The following is a 19,129-nucleotide window of genomic DNA, read 5'->3' as shown; positions in this document are numbered from 1 at the left end:
GTTACCTCCAGTTTTGGCTGGATAATTTTAGTTTTTAATATGTAGAACATCAATTTGAGAATTCTCAGCATATAAATGATATTTAAAATCCTTGGGGGAAAATGACAACAACAAGAAAGAGAACACAGACAAGTAATAAGAGTACAGGACCAAGCCCTGAGCAACTCAAAACTATAGTGATTGGGGGAAGGGGCTAACAAACAAATTGTACAAAGGTTAGAGGAAACCAGGATTATGAGATTACGGAAGTCAAGAGACAAGGATTCAAGAAAGAGGGTGAATTCTATGGAGAATTCTGGTAAGACATGCAGTGAGATGTGGCCTGAGTATCCATTGGTTCGGCAACTCACTATCATTGATGATCTTGGCAAGAGTAGTCTCAGGAAGTAAAGGGTCAAGCTGACGAGGGCTGGTGGGCAACTGTACACCAAACAACCTAAGTTTCTGACTTAGCTTCTGACCTTTTCTTCTCACTTCATCTCCTGCTCTATCCAAACAGCCTCCTAACCACTTTTCCTACTTCAACCCTTAGCCTTCCGCAACCCATTCTCAGCACAGCAGCCATAGTGATCCTACTGTGGGAAGGGAAATCACATCATATCATCGCTCCTCTGCTCAGTGACCTCATCTCAGACCAAGAGTCAAAAAAAAACTCTTTATAATGGCCTAGAAGGTCACCACCCTCCTACATCCTGCCACTCTACTCAACCTCACTAGCCACTTGGAATTCCCTCCTTCTCCTTGAATACAGCCTTGGGGCTTTTTGTACTTGCTCAGGTCTCAGCTCAAACATCACCACACCAAAAAGACCTTCTTTAGCCAATGAATTTAATAGCATCCACTCCTTTCATTCTTTGCTTATCTTTCCTTACCCTGCCCTATTTATCTACTTAGCACTTATTATCTTTATACATATTACATATTTATTAGTTATTGTCTGTCTCACATTACCTGCTTCATGAAAGCAAGTTTTTACCTGTTTTTGTTATTACTGTTTACCAAGTAGGCCTGGTACACAGCAGATGCTCATTTATTTGTTGCATTTAAGTCATTAAAAAGGCCCTTCACATTATAAATTACTAAACTGGTACTTTCAGTTTGGATACAAGTCTTCTGTTTTTTCAAATCTGATTACCTTGCATGTAGACATGCAAAAAAAAGCCCAGTTTCTGGGCCCATGAAATTAAGTACTAGCTCCTAGGCCTTGCAAAACTCACAATAATATCCTGTAGGTCATCCCCTGTAGACTCCTCAAGGAGTATTTCCATTCGGCTTTCAATAAGAACTATTTACCTTTTGGGTAAAGCAAAGTACACTGGACAAAAATTATTTGTAATAACTCAGAGAAGGAATCATGGAAGTAACAGTGGTACTGATGAATCACACAAATATGAAGATATGTACCTATAATATTTGAACAAAGGCAAGTAGGTACAATGCTCTGGGATTAAGTGATTCTTCCAAATAATGGAACCATACTCTCCAGTCTGTCCATCTGGTTTTCCTATTCGTCCTCTGATCACTATGAAACATCATTTTTCTCTGCAAACTCCCTACCTCAGGCTATTCTCCCTGAAGGGAGAGTGACTAAAAAATATTACCTCGAAACTCCTGAGGAGTTAAGAGCAAACAAAGCTCTGGATTATGTCAATGAAATGCAAACCTTAATCATACCTTTGAAATGTCTGAGTCATGTTTATCAGTCATACAGATCATCTTCTCATGTCCTCCTATACAGAACCTGTGGAAACATAGATCTTGGAAACTGCAGTACTCAGCAAAACAATTGAAATACAAATACATCTACATAACTGTTGTAAATCTGGCTACATAACTGCATGACGTTTTAAAAAATTATTCTCAAAAGAAGATATGTAATATATAAAAATAGCATAAATAAAACTCCAGATTATATTTATGAAGAAAAAAGTAAAGAAAGTGAAGAAATATAGATGTATTCAAAGAGTACACAAAAGATACTATTTAGCTATGCCTCTGACAATTAGAGAAACTTTAAGTCTTTTTAAAATCTACATGAACTAATAACAGATGAAAAGATGCTCAATATCATTAGCAAAATGCACATCAAAACCACAATTAACTACCAATGCACCCCCAATAGGATAGCTAAAATCAAAAAGACAGATAATAACAAGTAGTAATGAGAATGTAAAGAAATTAGGACTCTCATTCATTGCTGGTGGAAATGTAAACAGAAATGGTACAACCACCTTAGAAAACAGTTTGGCAGTTCCTCAATAATGCCTGTGTGTGTGTGTGTGTGTGTGTGTGTGTGTAGGTGTGTGTGTGTGTAGATACGTACGTGTACACACACGCCTAAGAAAAATGTAACTATACATCCACATAAAATCTAGCACGCAAATGTTCATAGCAGCATTATTCTTAATAGTCCAAAAATGGATGCAACACAAATGTCCATTGATGGATAAATAAAATGCAGTATATCCATACAATATTATTTGACCATAAAAAGAAAAGAAGTACTAATATGTGTTACAACATGGATGAACCTGAAAACATTTTGCTAAGTGAAAGAAGCCAATCATAAAAGACTGTATATTATAAGATTGTACTTACATAAATGGTCCAGAATATGCAAATCTATAGTGACAGAAAGTAAATCGTGTTGCCTAGGGTTGGGGTGGGAGGAAATGAAGAGTCACCAACAATGGGTACAGCGTTTCTTTTGGGGGTGATGAAAAGATTCTGGAAGGAATTAGGTAGTTGTGATGGTTGCACAACTGTGAATATACCAAAATACCAAAAGTCATTGAACTAAACACTTTGTATGAGTGAACTGTATGGTATGAGTTTTATCTCAATAAAGCTGTTAAATTTTTAATGAGGTAGGGGTCACAATGGGAAGCTTCTGGAGTACTTGTAATATTATATTTCTTGACTTGACTATTGGTTACACAAGTATGTTCACACTGTGATAATTCACTGAGCTGCAAACTTACAAGATGTGCATGTTTCTATACGTATATCACATGTCAAATAAAGGTTTTAAGAAAGAATAACTAGATCTATAAATACTGACTTGGGAAGAGATCCAAGATGTATAGTGGGAAAAAAGCAAGTTTCAAAACAACATATAGTATGATCCCACTTTTTATAAATTTATACACATACATATGCGCATAATAAAAAAACACACACAAGTATACACACCAACCTGTTCCCAATGATTTCATATAAATTTAAATAAAGGGACTTTCATTTTCTGTAATATATATTGCTGTAATGTGGAGATTTTTTTGCAATGTGTATTTTTGTAATGAGAACAAAATAATTGTACACATTTAAAAGCTTTTATGTCACACAGAAAGAATTTAATAAAGATGAGAAAAGAAATTCTTGAACCAGTATACTGAAAGAGGACAATAATAAATTCAATAATAAAAGACAATCATTTAAAAAAACCATAGTAACCATCATTTAATTGCTTACTATGTAGTAAGCACATATATCAACTCATTTTTGTTACACCTATTCTACAATGAGGAAATAGGCAGGGACAGATTTTACTCTAATTAAAATAAAACAAACTACAGCTTATTAAGATTAAGAAGGCTGATAAAATTATATTTACAGAGAAAAACTTAAAAAGTAAAAGAACACAAACAGTGAATTCACTCATACATTTTTTTTAAAAGATGGAAAAGAATTTAATTTTCTTTAAAAAAAAAAAAAAACCTAATTTACCAAAGTTGACTACTCACTCTCCCCCCAGAAAGATGAAGAAAATTATACGGAATAAAGTAAAAACTGAAATAGAAATGGTTACTGCCCTTCTCCCAAAAGTACTGTTTTTCCATGCTACCAATATCCTGATATTACATATATATTTCCACGCTACCAAAATCCTGATATTAAGGATGGCAAAAGGAAGTAAAATTACATGTCTTCTCTCTTATGAATATATACCAAAGCCCTAATAATACTAACAAATCAATCTAGGACTATGAGATTTATTCTAGAAATTTAGGGATAATTCCATACTGAAAACAGATTCATATAATTCGGCACATAAATAGGTTAAAAAAAACAAACAAACAATCTTTAAGAGTAGATAACCAGGTTGAAAGACATATGACAAACTTACCCGTTCTAAGAAAATGCTTAATAAACAAAAATACTGATTTAACTTGTTAAGTTTCAGACCCAGTCAACCCCACAATGAACAATGAACAATGAACTGAGGCAGTCTCATTAGACTGAAATCAAGTATATATTTTTCTGGATGTCACAGTCTAGCCAAAGAAGTAAGAAAAATATCAGAGGAAAGTGCTGAAAAGGAGTATATACTAACAAAACTTGCCAATAATAAAGTTGTCCAATTGGAATATCCAAGAAAAACCTATGAAAATTATTTAAATGACTAAAAGCACTCAGGAAATAGGCAGGTTTGTTAATAAATATGTAAAAATCAACGACTTTTCCTAGCATCAGCAAAACTCAGAAAGTATGATTTAAAAAAACCCATCGTCAAAATTAAAAGAATGTAAAATACTACAGAATTGGCAAATATGAATTAAACCACAAACTTCACTAAGGCACATACTATGGCACACAAAAAGAGTTAAGTACAAAGAAATCATGTTAATACATGAAAAGACTCTGTGAAGGGATTATTTCCAACTTAAATTTAATGCATTTACAATCAATATATAATCAATGTATCAATGAGATTTTTTTTGGTAATCCTGACAAAAGTTTTTTTAAAAAAAATCTAGAGGGGGAAAAAAATGTATGTAATAAAAGCCATGTCTTTCTCCAAATAAGAATAACAAGGATTTGCCCTACCAAGCAATTATCTGTAAGTAAAACATGTAATGCTGCAATAGGCAGATGAACAGAACAGAATATAGAAACAGATCTAAATATTACTGGAAATTCAATATATGATTTAAAATGCCATCTTAACTAAATAAGGAAGTAAATTTTGGTACATCCATATCAAATACCATGGAACACTGCACAGCCATTAAGAATAAGGTAGATTATATTGATGTAGAACGATGGTCACTATACAGAATGACGTTAAAAATTATGACCCCTTGTTATGTTAATTATGTACATTTATTTGAGAGCCACTCTATGTATAGAAAATGTCTGGAAGGATACACCATATCGAAATAGTATTGTCAGTACCCCTGGGATTACAACAGAGAGGAATAAGAATAGAGAGTCCATCAGTCAGGGTCCCAAAAATGGCAAACTCAAATTAGAATAATCTGAAGGAGGGTTTATTTATAAAAGAAATTACGAAATTGGGAGGTGAGGTCTACAGATGCTAAAAGGGATGGAAAAGAAACTAGGACTAGAAATAGCAAAACAGTTATCACTCTGGCCCCCAAAAAAGACAGGAGACAGAGGTTACCAGAACCCAGGTAATAGAATCCAGGCTCCCCTGAGAGGAGAGGGGATAAATATTCTGACATTCTCCTCTTGCCCTTCAATCTCCTCTTCAGGCTGAACACCACAAGAAGCCAGAGGCCCTGGGAACACTTTCCCTGGGGCAGAGAGCCAGGTAGAAAGGGTGGGATAGATCTGGAGAAGTAAATGAAGAACATCTAACCCAGATTTCTTTTATCTGTCTATAAAGTTAATTACATAAGTAGAAGTACGATCTCTTCATTAAAAATTAAAACTTTACACAGAAAACTAAAATTCTACCCTCCATAATCCTGGATCTTTTCTCCTGAAGTAATCATTTTTATTATCGCCATTTTGGTGGGGTTTGTTGTTGATTTTCTTCTAGACAAAGAGACACATACCACAATAAAACACGTAGAATTGTTTTATGAGGTGTTATTTTATTTGCTTAACACGAACAGCATGACTCTATTACTTTCTGCAAACTTTTTGTCAACATATTTTCAGTTCGGTTGTAAAATACTGCTCAAGAAGCCAATATGGCTGATTTGATTCTCCTCAGGGTTATTTATACTGTAGTTCAGTAGCTCTTAAAATATGCCTCTCCAGCCCCGCCTGCTGCATTAGCATCACCTAGGAATTTGTTTAAAATACCAAATATCAGGCCCCACCCTAGTGAAATAAATCAAAAGCTCAGGAGGTGGCCCAGTAATCTTTTTAACTAGCCCTCAAGACCTGACTATTATGAGAACCACTACTCCACCAACGCCAGTGCCCTAGCTAGAAATCTGTATTTTAACAAGATCCCCAGGTGATGCATAAGTAAATTAAAGTGTGAGCAGCTAAACCTAACTCCAATCCATATCACCAGCACCCATCCGCACACAGTACCTGAGTGGTTTCTAGGGCTGGGAAGAGAGAAGGCCAGCAGAAAGACCAATGGTTTTTAATCTTTGAATTTGAATCTATCACTCCTGTGGGAAAAACCTCAGCACTGCATGACCTAGTTAGGCAAAGTATGTTAACAGTGTTATCTTTGGTGCTTGACAGACAGCACATAACTACCATTAAACCACCCTGGAAATTTATTACTTTTAGGTGTCAGTGTTCTCATTTTTCTTTTAAAATAAATTAATTTCCATTTTAACCCAAGGTATAATAAAATTACTTATGACTAGCTAACCTTTGTTTACATCGCTAATATTATAGTGGGAACTCATCATTTTAAAACAAACCACAGAGATATTATACCTTTTCTGTTCTAACAAGGACATCTTTACCAATATCTACAAGTGTGTCTACCTTCCACTTCCACGCTGCAGCCTCCACCTCCCCACAGCTTGTGGGGAGGGGAAATGTCCCCAAGAATTTCACCTTTAACTTCCTGTTCCCTCTCTCAAAGGCTCAGAAATTCTCTTTCAAAACCTGCACCCTAAGGCAGCTGCCTCGGCCTCTCCCTTTTGCTCTTTCATTTTCCTCCACTGAGTCTCAGGTCTGTCCTGAGCCAACTGCAAACATGTTGACTTTCTCAGGAAGCTTGCCACGGGAACGACATACACATCTGTGCCTGAGGATCATACAGTCTCACTGCTCAATCCAGCCTGACTCAGCCTAATACAACGATCTGATTTTTTAAGGCACTTCCAGTTTCACTTCTAGTTCCTACCAGGCTTATGCCCCGCCCCAATGCAACACAGCCCCCCTCTCTGAGCTTTCCAGACCCAGGAAGTAGCAAGGTCAAGTCTACGGGGGCTCATACGCAATTTGACTTGTCTCTCCCCTCTTAAAGCAATCTTGGAATCGAAATTTCTAAAGCCCTTTTTCAATTTGATAACTTTTTTTCCATAGAAACAGTGTTTTAATCAAGTCGAAAAAAATTGGGGCCCTGGATTTTTAATTACATAGCATCAGGAAAAGTAATTTAACTATCCTATCAAACAATTTTATTTTGAAAGGAAACATGTCTGCATCTCAAATGTGCTATAAAAAGTTTTTGGTAAGGTAAAACTCATTTGATTTCTATCCCCACCCTCATAGAATTATTTATGTTAAAATCACTTGTCAATTGAGACAGTTCTTTTTTTAAAAGATTTTGTTCTACCAAAAATTAGGCTCAAAATATGTACAGTATTATTTAAGCCTTCTAGAGTCAAATTCTGACTTTAGTTTTGATCTCAACATAGAAATTAACTTCATGAGTTGCACACAAATTCATTTGAAGAAGGCAAATCTTTTGATCCGTTGCCTTTGTTGTTTGGAGGAGTTAATTTTCTTAAAGCAGCAATGGTAGCTTTTATTTACAGTTAAAGCTCAAAAACATGAAATAGTAATTTGTTTTCAACAATACGTGCACTTTAATAGAAACATTAAATAATTAGATCAAAGAATTCATAACTCATGTTCTTGATATATAGGGAAGACAGTCAACAATGTCTTCCATTAGAGCCCAAAGGCATATTATAACTTTAGATATGTTCTGAGGCCCAAGGTTCTTAAAGAAACTCAAACCAGTAAACGGGCAGAAATTCCTCAAGTATCTAATCATCTTTATCCTATCTAAACAAAAGGAATATCTACTGCCTATGAATTGATTCCATGTTGCTTAGTAATTTGAAAGGCGGAGAATTCCTTTTTCCTTTCTAGGTATCCATAAGCAAAGCAGGAGAAAGAGATTGAATTGGCAGGCTCGACTCAAAAACAGGCCATGTTCCAAAAGTCTAAAAATACTGTTTTGACCTTAGAATCTCATTTTGCCATAGAACATCTTCTAAATGGATGACCCATCAATGCCTATTAAGATCACAATATAGATGAAATAATATTAGAAACACCATCTATAATTGCTTATGGAACAATTTACTCAATTGCATGATTCCAGCTTTAGGCTACCTAAAGATAGAGAATTTTTAACAAGCATGCCAACTAATTTGGAAGTAGTTTATTTAGGAACTACTATGCTACATTATCTTTCTCAAATAATCCACTATCTCAGACAGCATCGACCTAATACCAGGCTCTCCAATTGCTGCCTAAAATATTCATATTCTATGCTACTGAATAAAGAGATATGTTTATGCTTTAAACTGTGACAAATCAGAGTATATTGTACAAGTTAAAGCTAAAAAGAAGTCTACTATCTACTCTAGTGCTGATTTTGGCAAAGGAGAGGTACCCATATTCAAACAAGGTGCAATTCAGAAGTTCCTCTGGGTAGATCAAATTTTTCGTTGTAAAGTTTTTATCTGCTTAAGTGCTCAAACAAGCACTCAGTTAAGACCCTAATATTCAGAATCACAGAACATGGGAGATTTTCTAAGAAGCAATTTAAATATGCCTGATCTAAAAATGACCCACTTTGGTCACAGGTACTCCTACTCCTTATGTGAAAAAGTAGTGAATGATACACAAACACACACACACACACACAAATCAATTAAATAATCCTAACACAATTATTCAGAACTTTTGAAAAAGGGGGAGGGAGGAGCATATTTCTCAGGAGAAAGGTAAAATTACAGATGGAAAATTCTCTTTACCCCAATAAACTTAATAAAAAATAAATTAAAAAAAAAAAAGAAAATTCTCTTTAGTGGCTAAAACAGTGATCGCCTTTGCTTATATTCAATCTTTTGTTACCAAACATAACTGCTAAATTTGCTTAGGCTATCTATAAAAGTGAGATGTGGTAAAGCATGATGGCTAAAAATACAGATTCTGGAACAAGATAGCTTGGGTTCATATCCCAGATAACACTCTTAAGAGCTACATTATCTCTAGCAACTTATTTAACCTCCTTATGCTCCAGTTTCTTCATCTGCACAATAAGGATAATAATAGCATTAATCTTAGAGGACTGTGGTGAAAATTAAATAAATTAATTTAGGTAAAGCACTTAGAAAAGAACCTTGCGCACAATAAGCACATAATAGGTGACTACAATTAATCGAGATATTTAAAAAATAAGTAGGATTTGGAAAAACTTAAGGACAGGCATTCCGAGCTGAATTAACAAGCAAAGGAATGGAGGTGAAAAAGTGACATGTAGTTGGACAACAGAGCATTCTATTTCCCTGGAGAATAATATTCATGAGAAAGAATAGTAGAGATTGAAATAATGAAGACCGAATAGTGCTAGCCTTGAATGCCAGACCAAATAATATTTTTTACTTAGAAGGCAGCCACTTAAATTTTGGATCTGATTAGATCTATGCGTTAGCAATGTTAATTATGAAGGTCAAATAATATCACTACTATTAATGCAATTTTGACATTGTCTGCCCTCTTATTAAGGGTTGGCAGGCCCCAAAGTATATTTGTTCTGCTAACACTTTGTCAGAATCTATCGCTTAACTGTTGCATATCTGAATCATATCTGAAATCCTCACTGTGCCTGGTACATAGCAGGCATTCAATAAATGTTTTATCATTACTTTCAATGGCCACCAGAGAGCGGTGAAGTAAACAGAGGTTAATCTTCCCAAAGGAAATATATATGAAGCAAATGAAGTAGCCAAGTAACAATTTATAATTAAGCTAAAATAGAAGTCACTTCTGATTAATATACTTGCTTAAAACAGTGAGGGTGGATGGGTGGGGATCAACATTACTTTTCATTAAAAGCAGATAAAATGGATTCTTGTGTATTTTTAAATCTCATAAAAATTAGCTCTCAAATTGGTAATCTTTTCAAAGGATTATTTGGGTAATATCTTTGTAATGGACTACCCAGTAGCCTTATATGAAGATATATTTAAGGTAGATTTTCTCAAGATATTTATATTCTCATGTTCACAGTGGCATTATTCATAATAGCTAAGACAAGGAAGCAAGTGTCTGATGAATGAAGATGTATAAACATACAATGAAATATTATTCATCCATGAGAAAAAAGAAAATCCTGCCATTTGTGACAACATGAATGAAACTGAAGGACATAATGCTAAGTGAAATAAGCCAAAGACAAATACTGTATGAGCTCACTTATATGTAGAATCTAAAAAAAAATTTTTTAAGGTAAAAAGTCAAACTCATAGAAACAGAGAATAGAATGGTGGTTACCAGGAAGAAATGGGGAGAAGTTGGTCAAAGGGCACAAGCCTTCAGTTATGAGATAAGTTCTGAGGATCTAATGTACAGCTTGGTGACTACAGTTTAATAATACTGTACTGTACACGTTAAATTTGGTAAGAGTAGATCTTAAGCATTCTAACCAAAAAAAAAGGTAACTATGTAAGGTGACAGATGTATTAACCTGATTGTGGTAATCATTTCACGGTGTGTGTGTGTGTATCTCAAATCATCAGGTACATTTCCTCAAAATCATGCTAGACAATAAAAATAGAAGTCCAACCCCTCACCTGATTCCAGCAAATAACCAGAGGAATCAAAGGAAGGGCCAGTTCACGGTAGCTATAGGTTTCCATGAAGTACACTTCATGGCTGCTTCACTCACCACAGATGTCATTGCTAATTCCTACAAAAAGGACCCCTTTACTCTCACCTTGAGTAAGGACAGCTGAATTCCACTAACCTAACATCTAAAGATAACTTTAGTAGTCAATTTTTTGGTGCATTTCTTCACAAAAAAACATTTGTTTGAGACACCAGTAAAAGTAATTTACTAATAGTTAAGTTTAGCATAGTAAGAAAAGCAGTGTTCACTAAAAGACTGCCAACAGACCTTGGAAGCACATCATGACATAGGATGATTGATATAAGTTTATTAAGCACATATCCCCAGATTAATTTTTTCCTAGTGGTAGTAGGAGGAAATCAGCTTCCCAAAAATGTCAGTTAGTGTTTACTTTTAGAAACTTAAAAAAAAAAAAAAAAAGGATTGGTAAGAACACCCCTGGATAATAAGTTATATATGTGGCTTTCTTGGGTAATCAATCATTCTGGCAACACAAACATAAAGCAAAACAGGCCCAGATTTCTACATCCCTTCTTTTATAGTACTTTTGGAAGTAACTGCACAATTTAAGATTAAAAAAAAAAAAAGTTTCAGCTGTCTTGTGCTTTTTAAAGATTCAAGTATCTTGGAAGTATTAGAATTTAAAACCCTGAAATGTATTCACTTAAACACATTTCCGTCAGCATTATCAACAACACTCTATTATCCATTTTGGTACTGTCTCCAGATGATTTTTAATCCCTGCCTGACTTCTCCCTACCAACAAGTACTTGGATACCATCTTTACCCTGCCTGCCCCCATTACTTGGTTGTGCTTAGGGAATTATAATTACAGTGATCCCGCCTTTAGAACATCCTCAGAGCACAAAGCCTCTTTGTATGATTGGGGGTGAGGGGGGCGCCTTTCAGGCTCCACAGCAAAGGGTGGGTGGTGGCAACACAGGCAGCAATGAAGGAAGAGGAGCTGGAACCACTATGGTGGCCCTTGAGTCTGGCTCAATATTGTTTGATGGGTTTTTACTTGTGGTGCCCAGCCAAAATGTTTTGTGAAATTTCTATACTCCTCCCAATGAGGGGAGCAGGGGATGCGGCCTGTCCTGACAGATGGGTATATCATCACCAAGCCCAGAAGGCCAAGGAGAAAGCAGCATGAAAAAGGGAGAAAGAGCAGCAGCTGAAGCTCTCGCCTCAGTGCTCTTCCTCAGTACCTCAGGTAATGAAGTCTCTGACAATGAAGGCTATCACCCCAGTAAATCAGTGGTTCATATCAGTATTACTGGCACCCAATAGGTGCTCAAATATGTTGAGGTGGCAACAAAAATCTACAAAGAAAGACAATTCAATCAAAAAATGTTTTAAATAAGATAGCCTCAAACCCAAATGAAAAATACTTTAATTATGAAAGCACCAATTCCCATTTGCAAAAGTGATTATGAAATGAATACTTGTTTTACTTAGCCTACTCTACTACTTCAGTCTAGTCTTCAAAAATGCTCACTTTCTAGCTCTGTGACGATAAAACAGGGTTCAACTGAAGACCAATGAGCACTATCAGCAGACACTGAATTAGAACGGATACAGACAGGGAACTTTCATCTCAAAAGCACAACAAAACATCTACTGCTTAATTGCTTGCTATTCTCTCTTATTTGTACTACTTCCTCTTACCACTTCTTCCCTCTTTTTTTTCTTTCAAAAGGGTCAAATGATTTTATATGTGTATATATATAAAACCATATACATAAAGGTTATATATATTTATATATATATATGTCGAAACTCACAATTTCTTATTTCGACACATATTTTATCACAAAAGCAGACGAAGCAGTGACAGCTTTTCATCCATATCATTACTGGAGGGAACTGCTAACAAACTAACAGAACCCCGTCATTCTCCCCCTCCACTTGCCCAACATTGCTCCAGTTAACTATCCTAAGCAGTCCCTAGAATAGCACTAATATCCATTTAAGCAGAACAGGAAAAAAGAAAATGAAACTGCTTTAGGTAAGGCCTATAGGTGAAAACTATTTATCCTCCTTGTGTAGGCATAAGACTATTTTTGTTAAACCTTTTCTGTTTCATTTACATACATTCTCTTTATAAAAGTTCCTTCAAGACAGCAGGAAAAGCACAATGAAACTCTCGATCCATCACCCTCAATCGTGTTTAAAAATAATAATAAAAAAGACAACAGAAACCACTTCAAATGTACCTCTCTCCCTTGAGCCCGCAGAACAGCACTCTTCCATGACAACTGTTCTGAAAAACACACTGCCATTATTTGCAAAAGCAGTAGGAAGTCCAGTCTTGTCCTTGGTTCAGCACTCCCCCCTCCTCTCTCCAAGAAAAAAATGAAACAGCAGGAAGCATAAACAACCACTAATGGAAAATACAAATGGGTAAATATTTTCAAAATTGGCTAACAAGCCTCAGGTCTTAAGAAATTCAGAAATTCTAGTGTAGGGGGAATAGGAAGAGAAAAATAAAATTGTATTTCCTCCTCTAAGCGAGCACTGGAAGAATGCAAGAGCAAAAGTCGTCCATAGCTATTTTCCTTCACTTACCAGATATTTTTATCTTTTTAATGATTTCTTTTTCATTCTTTTCTTTCTCTCATTCTTTCTTTCTATAAATTATGGTATTTTTTAAATAGTTTATTCTGTACATATTTCTCCAGCCAAGTAACAAATTTTACAATGTTACATTAAACTTTGGTTCAACTGAGCATGGTGATGAAAAGCCAGGATCCCGTGGGTCCCTTCCCATGAAAAGTTTGCCTGGAGAAAACTTGGAGCCTCAGCCCCAGCACTGACCAGGCCCCTTTGCAAAGCCCATGATAAGCATGGATGGCACAGTTACTGCTGGATCAACAGTTCCAAAGTTGCAGGGCCATGCCAGGTCATAAAGCACCTTTGTGAGATTTAGAAAAGGGTGCCCCCTCCCTGAGGGAACACAGTTTCACAGGAGGTGCTCTTATTGGTGATTTACTCTCCCACCTGCCACCCAAAACAGGTGCCCTTGGGCTAGGCACGATCTATACAAGCCTGCACAGCAGCCCTGCAAAAGTGTACCTGGGGCAACACTGCACCTCCAAAGGAGGTTTCCAGAAAAGAAGAACCTCGCCAAACGGGCATTTCACAAATTTCATTACCAGAAATCCTCATATTTGTTAAATAAATTAATTCCTAAACATATTGGGGCTAGAGCAAAAAGGGTCTAGCAGAGAAGAAAAACTAGCAAATTCGGGAAAAAGGAAATTCTTCCATCTCGAGGGATAATCAGTTGTGTCCTAAAGCCCCTAATCTTTGACTGCAGGCTCAAATAACTGAACTTCGAGTGCATGTCATGAACTAAAACAAAACACTCAAACCATCATTGTCATCTCCAGAGAAAGTCACGATCTCATACAAAAAATTTTCCTTTTGCCAAATCTGCTAGTTTTCCTTCTGTTAAACCCTTTTTTGCTCCGATCCTAACTATAAAACCACATGTTGTGACACACGTGGTTAAAGTTTGTAAAATATGCTTTAATAGTGCTGGTGGGTGATGGGCCCCTTAGCTACCTGCATGAAAATAAGAGGAATAGACAACCTGGATTATGAAGGGCTTAACATTCAATGGCTTTCAACCCTATCATTCTTTTCTGCCCTACAAAAGAGCTAAGTATCACATGAGTGCAAATCAGTCCCAGTCTGTGCAGTAGAAGCAACAGAAGGCAGCCTGGGGGCTAGGCTGGGGCAAAACTGAGAAGTACAATCCAGAATCAAAAGGAGCCCAAGGCAGTGACTCAATCTTTAGTGGGCATCAGAATCTAATGGCAAACTTTTTTAGAATCTGATTTCTGCCACCCACCCACTCTCCCTCCCTGCCCTCCCTCCCTCCCCTCCCCCCCATGCATCTGGTAAATCGGAATGTCCTAGAGCACTTATATTTTGACAAAGCTCAAACTGCTGACCTAGGTCCAATAGAAAGTTCAGAAACACTGGGAAATCCTCCATGCCTATCAGCAGTTCCAAAATAAAAGCCACCCATCGCCAAACTAGGTTTTACAGGTCAGAAAGGGGTGATAAAAGGATTACCTGCCTGCATCCTAATAGGCTGGGCAGGACTGAAGCCTGTAGCTAGTTTCATTATTATGGGGTAAAAACCTTGTGCTCTATAAATAACATTTTTTGCATGTGAGAAGTATTTCAAATATCTGAAAGTATTTAAAATAATATAATGAATATCTCTGTACCCTACACACAAGAAAAACAAAACTTAATTTGCAAATATCTGATTCAGATTACAGATATAATGCTGTACCCCTGTACCCCATTCCTCATCTTCTCTTCTGAGAGATAATCACTACTCTGAATTTGGTGGTAGTTATGAGCATGAATGTTTCTATATTTTTACTACATATGTACACAGCCACAAACAATATTGTTTTGCATGTTTTCAGGCTTTATGCAATTGGAAATATTCTGTAAGAATTCTTCTGTTACTTGCTCCCTTACCCCATATTATGTTCGTGAGATTCAATCATTTTAATGCATGTGGCTAGTTTATTTTTCACAGTGCTATAATATTCAATTGTGTGAGATTAACGATTTGTGTTCCGCTGTTGGTAGGTATTTAACCTGCAATAAGGATTCCTGTACTTCTTTTGTACTTATTTTCTTGGACAAGTGTGCAAGGATTTCTTAGAAATGGATATTTTGGGTATATAAGTATGTTTGCCGACCTCTGGCTAGACTTCACTATACTACTCTCCAAGGTGGTTGTGTCCATTTTCATTCCCACTAGCAGTATAAAAAGTTGATTTCCTCATAATCCTAAACACTTGGTTACCACAGCACTTAATTTTTGCCAATCTGATGACTGTGAAATGGCATCTCACTGTTGTTTCAATTTGTATTTCCCTGATTATGTCTTTGACAAGTAAATTTTCATGCTTTTATATACATCTGTCAAATATGTTTCTCAGAGTTTTTTTAGAAAAATCTAACTCATCTTGTCTGAATCGAGGCAGTTCTTAAAGCACCATGCCAACAGCCACCACAGCTGGAAAGCTGAGGTGCAGTAGGGCAGCAAGAAAACAGCTGACTTAAACAAGGAATCATCTCGGACAAAGGGCCCTAATTAATGCATTTGCTAATTAGTCCTCCCTTCCCCCTTTTGTCAAGTCTTCCAAGACACTACTATGGGCCTGCAGCCTTAAAACAGGAGAGAGGATGGGGGTGAGGACTGATTTTGCTAAAACATTTATATAAAAGTACTACGACTGTCTTAACTCAAAGAAAATGAAGTGATTGCAGACAATACTTACTACTTGACCTTGCAAGATACCATCCACCTCTAACAGACACCTTCCAAACTCATCAAGTTTGGCTCCTTCTTTGAAACATCCCAATATTTTCCTCTAGACTAGACGCTTTCCCCTCCCTTCAGCAACTCTTTCATTTCCCTTCCCCCACAACGACTAAATTTCGTCTCCTTTTCCCCCATTCTACAGCTTCTATTTTCTAGCTCCACAGGACCCTCTTCATTGCGCGCTCTCCCCCTTCTCCAGAACTCCAAGTCCTCTCCTTCACTTTCCAAGATACACCCACAGTAAAAACAATCCACCCAATCACCTACCCCAAAGAAAAACGGGAATCCCATGCAGTACACGGCCCTGTGTTACATGCCAGGCAAGCGAGTGACTGGTCCCAATCCTCCCAGCTTCCTTCCCCCTTCGGGCCAGAGATAGCTGTTCTTTCTCAGGGGGATTCTCCAAGTTTGACAGGTCTAGACCACCGGGGAAAAACTCATTTGGCCTTCTGTGGCAGAAATGCCTTTATTAGGGCTATATGTGCACTTCTGCTTGGGGCATGAACGAAACTTGGACTATTTCGCGGAAAAGACACCTTACGGGAGTCTCCACAAAAGCAGGCAGGCCTCCCTCCTATTAATTCCAGCTGGATTGGTTTAGTCCGTGCAGTGGTAGGGAAGGTGGCCTGGCAGAGACCAAACGGTCCCCGTGATAAGAAGTTTGCTAAGCTCTGACCCACTCACTCAAGAAGCCCTCTTCTCCGCGAGCACACCACTCGCAGGAGTCTCTCCTCCTGCGGCTCCCCAAAGCGGCTCCCCAGGGAACCACCAAGCCCCCAAAGCGGCCCCTGCTCCTCTGTCCCACCTCGCAAGAGATCGTTTCTCCTAAGCCAGCCCCATAAGCGTTGGGTGGGCGTGCCTGGGACAGGGCCTAGCGTCCCCACCTCCCGGATCAATCTCTCTCAGTTCTCTGTAGCTGGGGGCTCTTCCTCCTCCCAGGCCTCCTCCCACCCCCCGCTCGGGGCCCGCGGCGGCCCAGGGTGGCCCTGGGACCCAGCCAGGCTACGACTCTCAGCAGCTATGTGACCTTGGGCAAGTCACTTCCCTCTGTAAGCCTCAGTTTCCTCCTCCGCCAAGCGGAGACTTAGAGAGGTGCTGCCTTGGCCACACTAGGGGTGGGGGCTCCACACCGGGTGAGAAAATGCTTTGTGAGCCGCTCGGCGCGGCAGGGACGCAGGGCTCACGGGGGCTCCGCGGCCGGACAAAGCTGACTCGGACCACGCTCCACCCACTCCGCAGCTGGACCACACGCCTTTGGGGCCCTCGCCCCCGGGACCAACCCACGCCCCTCCCGCCTGGCCCGCTGCTGGACCCCGTACCTGCTCCTGGCGCTCGGCCGCAGGCGCCGCCACCCTGAGCGCCCGCCCGGAGAGGCCCGTGGCCCGGAGGGCTGAGGCGGCCGGCGGCGGCGGGCTCGGGCCGGGGCGGCGGCGGCGGTGGGGGGCGCGGGCGGCGCGGGGGCCCGAGCTCCGCGGGGCCCGGCCTGGGGGACGACGACTGAGGCTGGAAGTGCGCGGCGGCCGCGGCTGCTGAGGCTGCGGCAGCGGCGACCGCGGCGGCGGCGCTTCCGCTCATGGCGGGGCCGCGGGCAGCGGCTCCGGCTGCGACTCGACTCCGGCGCGGCGGGCGCTGGCTGGGCCCGGGCCGGCAGCAGCAGCGACGGTGGCGGCGACGGAGGCGGCTCCCGGAGGAGGAGGAGGCGGAGCCGGGAAGCGGCGGCGGAGGGGGCGGGGACACGGAGGGGGCGGGGACGCCGCGCAGCCGCCGCCAATGGGCGGCGGGCTCCTCCGCAGTGGCTCCCGGGCTGGGCGGGCGGCGCCGTGGGGCATCCTTGCTGCGGCCGCTCGCTGAGGCGGGGAAGCTGAGAGTAGTCGGCCGGGAGAACCTGGCTCCGGGACTGCTACGCCTCCGGTCCGCCCCGGGGTCGCGGCTCTCCCGGGCCAGGCGTCGCGCGACCCAGGCCCGGCTGTGCCTGGGGCTCCGCTGCGATGCTGCCCCAGGGCCGGTGTTCGCGCCGTGAGTTGGCCAGGGACTCGGCCCGGGTAGTTGCTGCTCGCCGGCGCGCCCGCCCCCCGGCCTCCCATTCCAAGGACTGTGCCGCCTCGGCCTCTCCTCCGCCCCCACACTATAGGCACAGTCTTTTCTCCGTCACTTGGCTGTTTCCTCAAAGTTTTTCCCTTTCAGGCTCTTAGAAGAGAAACTCTTCCCCTCTTAGTCTGTGTCTCAATGTAAATCAGTTCTTGCAGACCCAGAGAGGATAGCTGAGGAAAACCGAACGAATAGAGATATTCTGCCTTCTCTGAGTCTAGAAACCCATCCTGAATTATGAGCAGAGGCCAGCCTGGCTCAGCCCTGGTCCCTCGCCCCTTTCTCTGACTTTCTCTTCCTCTTTCTTACTTTAAACGCCCTTGTTGTTAAAAGACTTACAGGAAACTATCGAATCCAGCTGGGCCTACTCTCAAAAGAGGGAGAGGCTGTGGGGTGAGGAAAGGCTTTTGAGCTGTGCTGACAGTTTTCCTATGAGAGAATTCTGCAGATTCATGACCCCCTTGGCCTCCTTCCTCTCCTTGGATGTGATGTTGGTCACCGAACCTATTTCCTTTTCATGTTTTTCTGACTCATATCAAAGCCCTAGAGGAGCAAAAAAACCGAAACCCTCAACCATGTGCTAGAAGTGCCTCTAAGTATAGCCACGTGTGTGAGGGTGCAGCTAAACTGCTGACTAGATCGTTTCAACATAGTATTATCCTCAGCCTCTCTACATGCAGCCACCAGCTGGGGACTGAGCAGAAAGAGAGAGGAGCTACTAGTTGACAGGCACAGTGTGCTACATGGTAGGCTGGCCCCATGAGAGAGAAGTGTGGATGAATCTTTGGCAACAGACATTTCAAATTCTACCTTGACACTAGGTGTATGATCTTACAGTCCTCAGCAATGCTAGGCACTGGGGATACCAT

At 40.1% G+C, this 19,129-nt stretch overlaps 1 protein-coding gene across 4 annotated transcripts in view; it reads right to left on the bottom strand.

Moving 5' to 3' along the window:
- The window catches only part of RNF38 (ring finger protein 38), a 105,942-nt gene extending 88,341 nt beyond the window's left edge, over positions 1 to 17,601 (bottom strand). For all 4 annotated transcript variants that reach the window (XM_039856754.1, XM_039856765.1, XM_039856771.1 and 1 more), the window contains exon 1: positions 17,492 to 17,601. The gene's annotated coding sequence lies outside the window, so the exon portion shown is untranslated. The remainder of the gene's footprint in view (positions 1 to 17,491) is intronic.
- Positions 17,602 to 19,129: the final 1,528 nt, after the last annotated feature.

The sequence above is a fragment of the Pteropus medius genome, unplaced genomic scaffold (assembly GCF_902729225.1).
Source record: "Pteropus medius unplaced genomic scaffold, Ma_sr-lr_union100, whole genome shotgun sequence".
In the NCBI taxonomy this organism is placed as follows: domain Eukaryota; kingdom Metazoa; phylum Chordata; class Mammalia; order Chiroptera; family Pteropodidae; genus Pteropus; species Pteropus medius.
The sequence above is the reverse complement of the archived record's forward strand: the minus strand, read 5'-3'. Positions and strand labels throughout refer to the sequence as shown.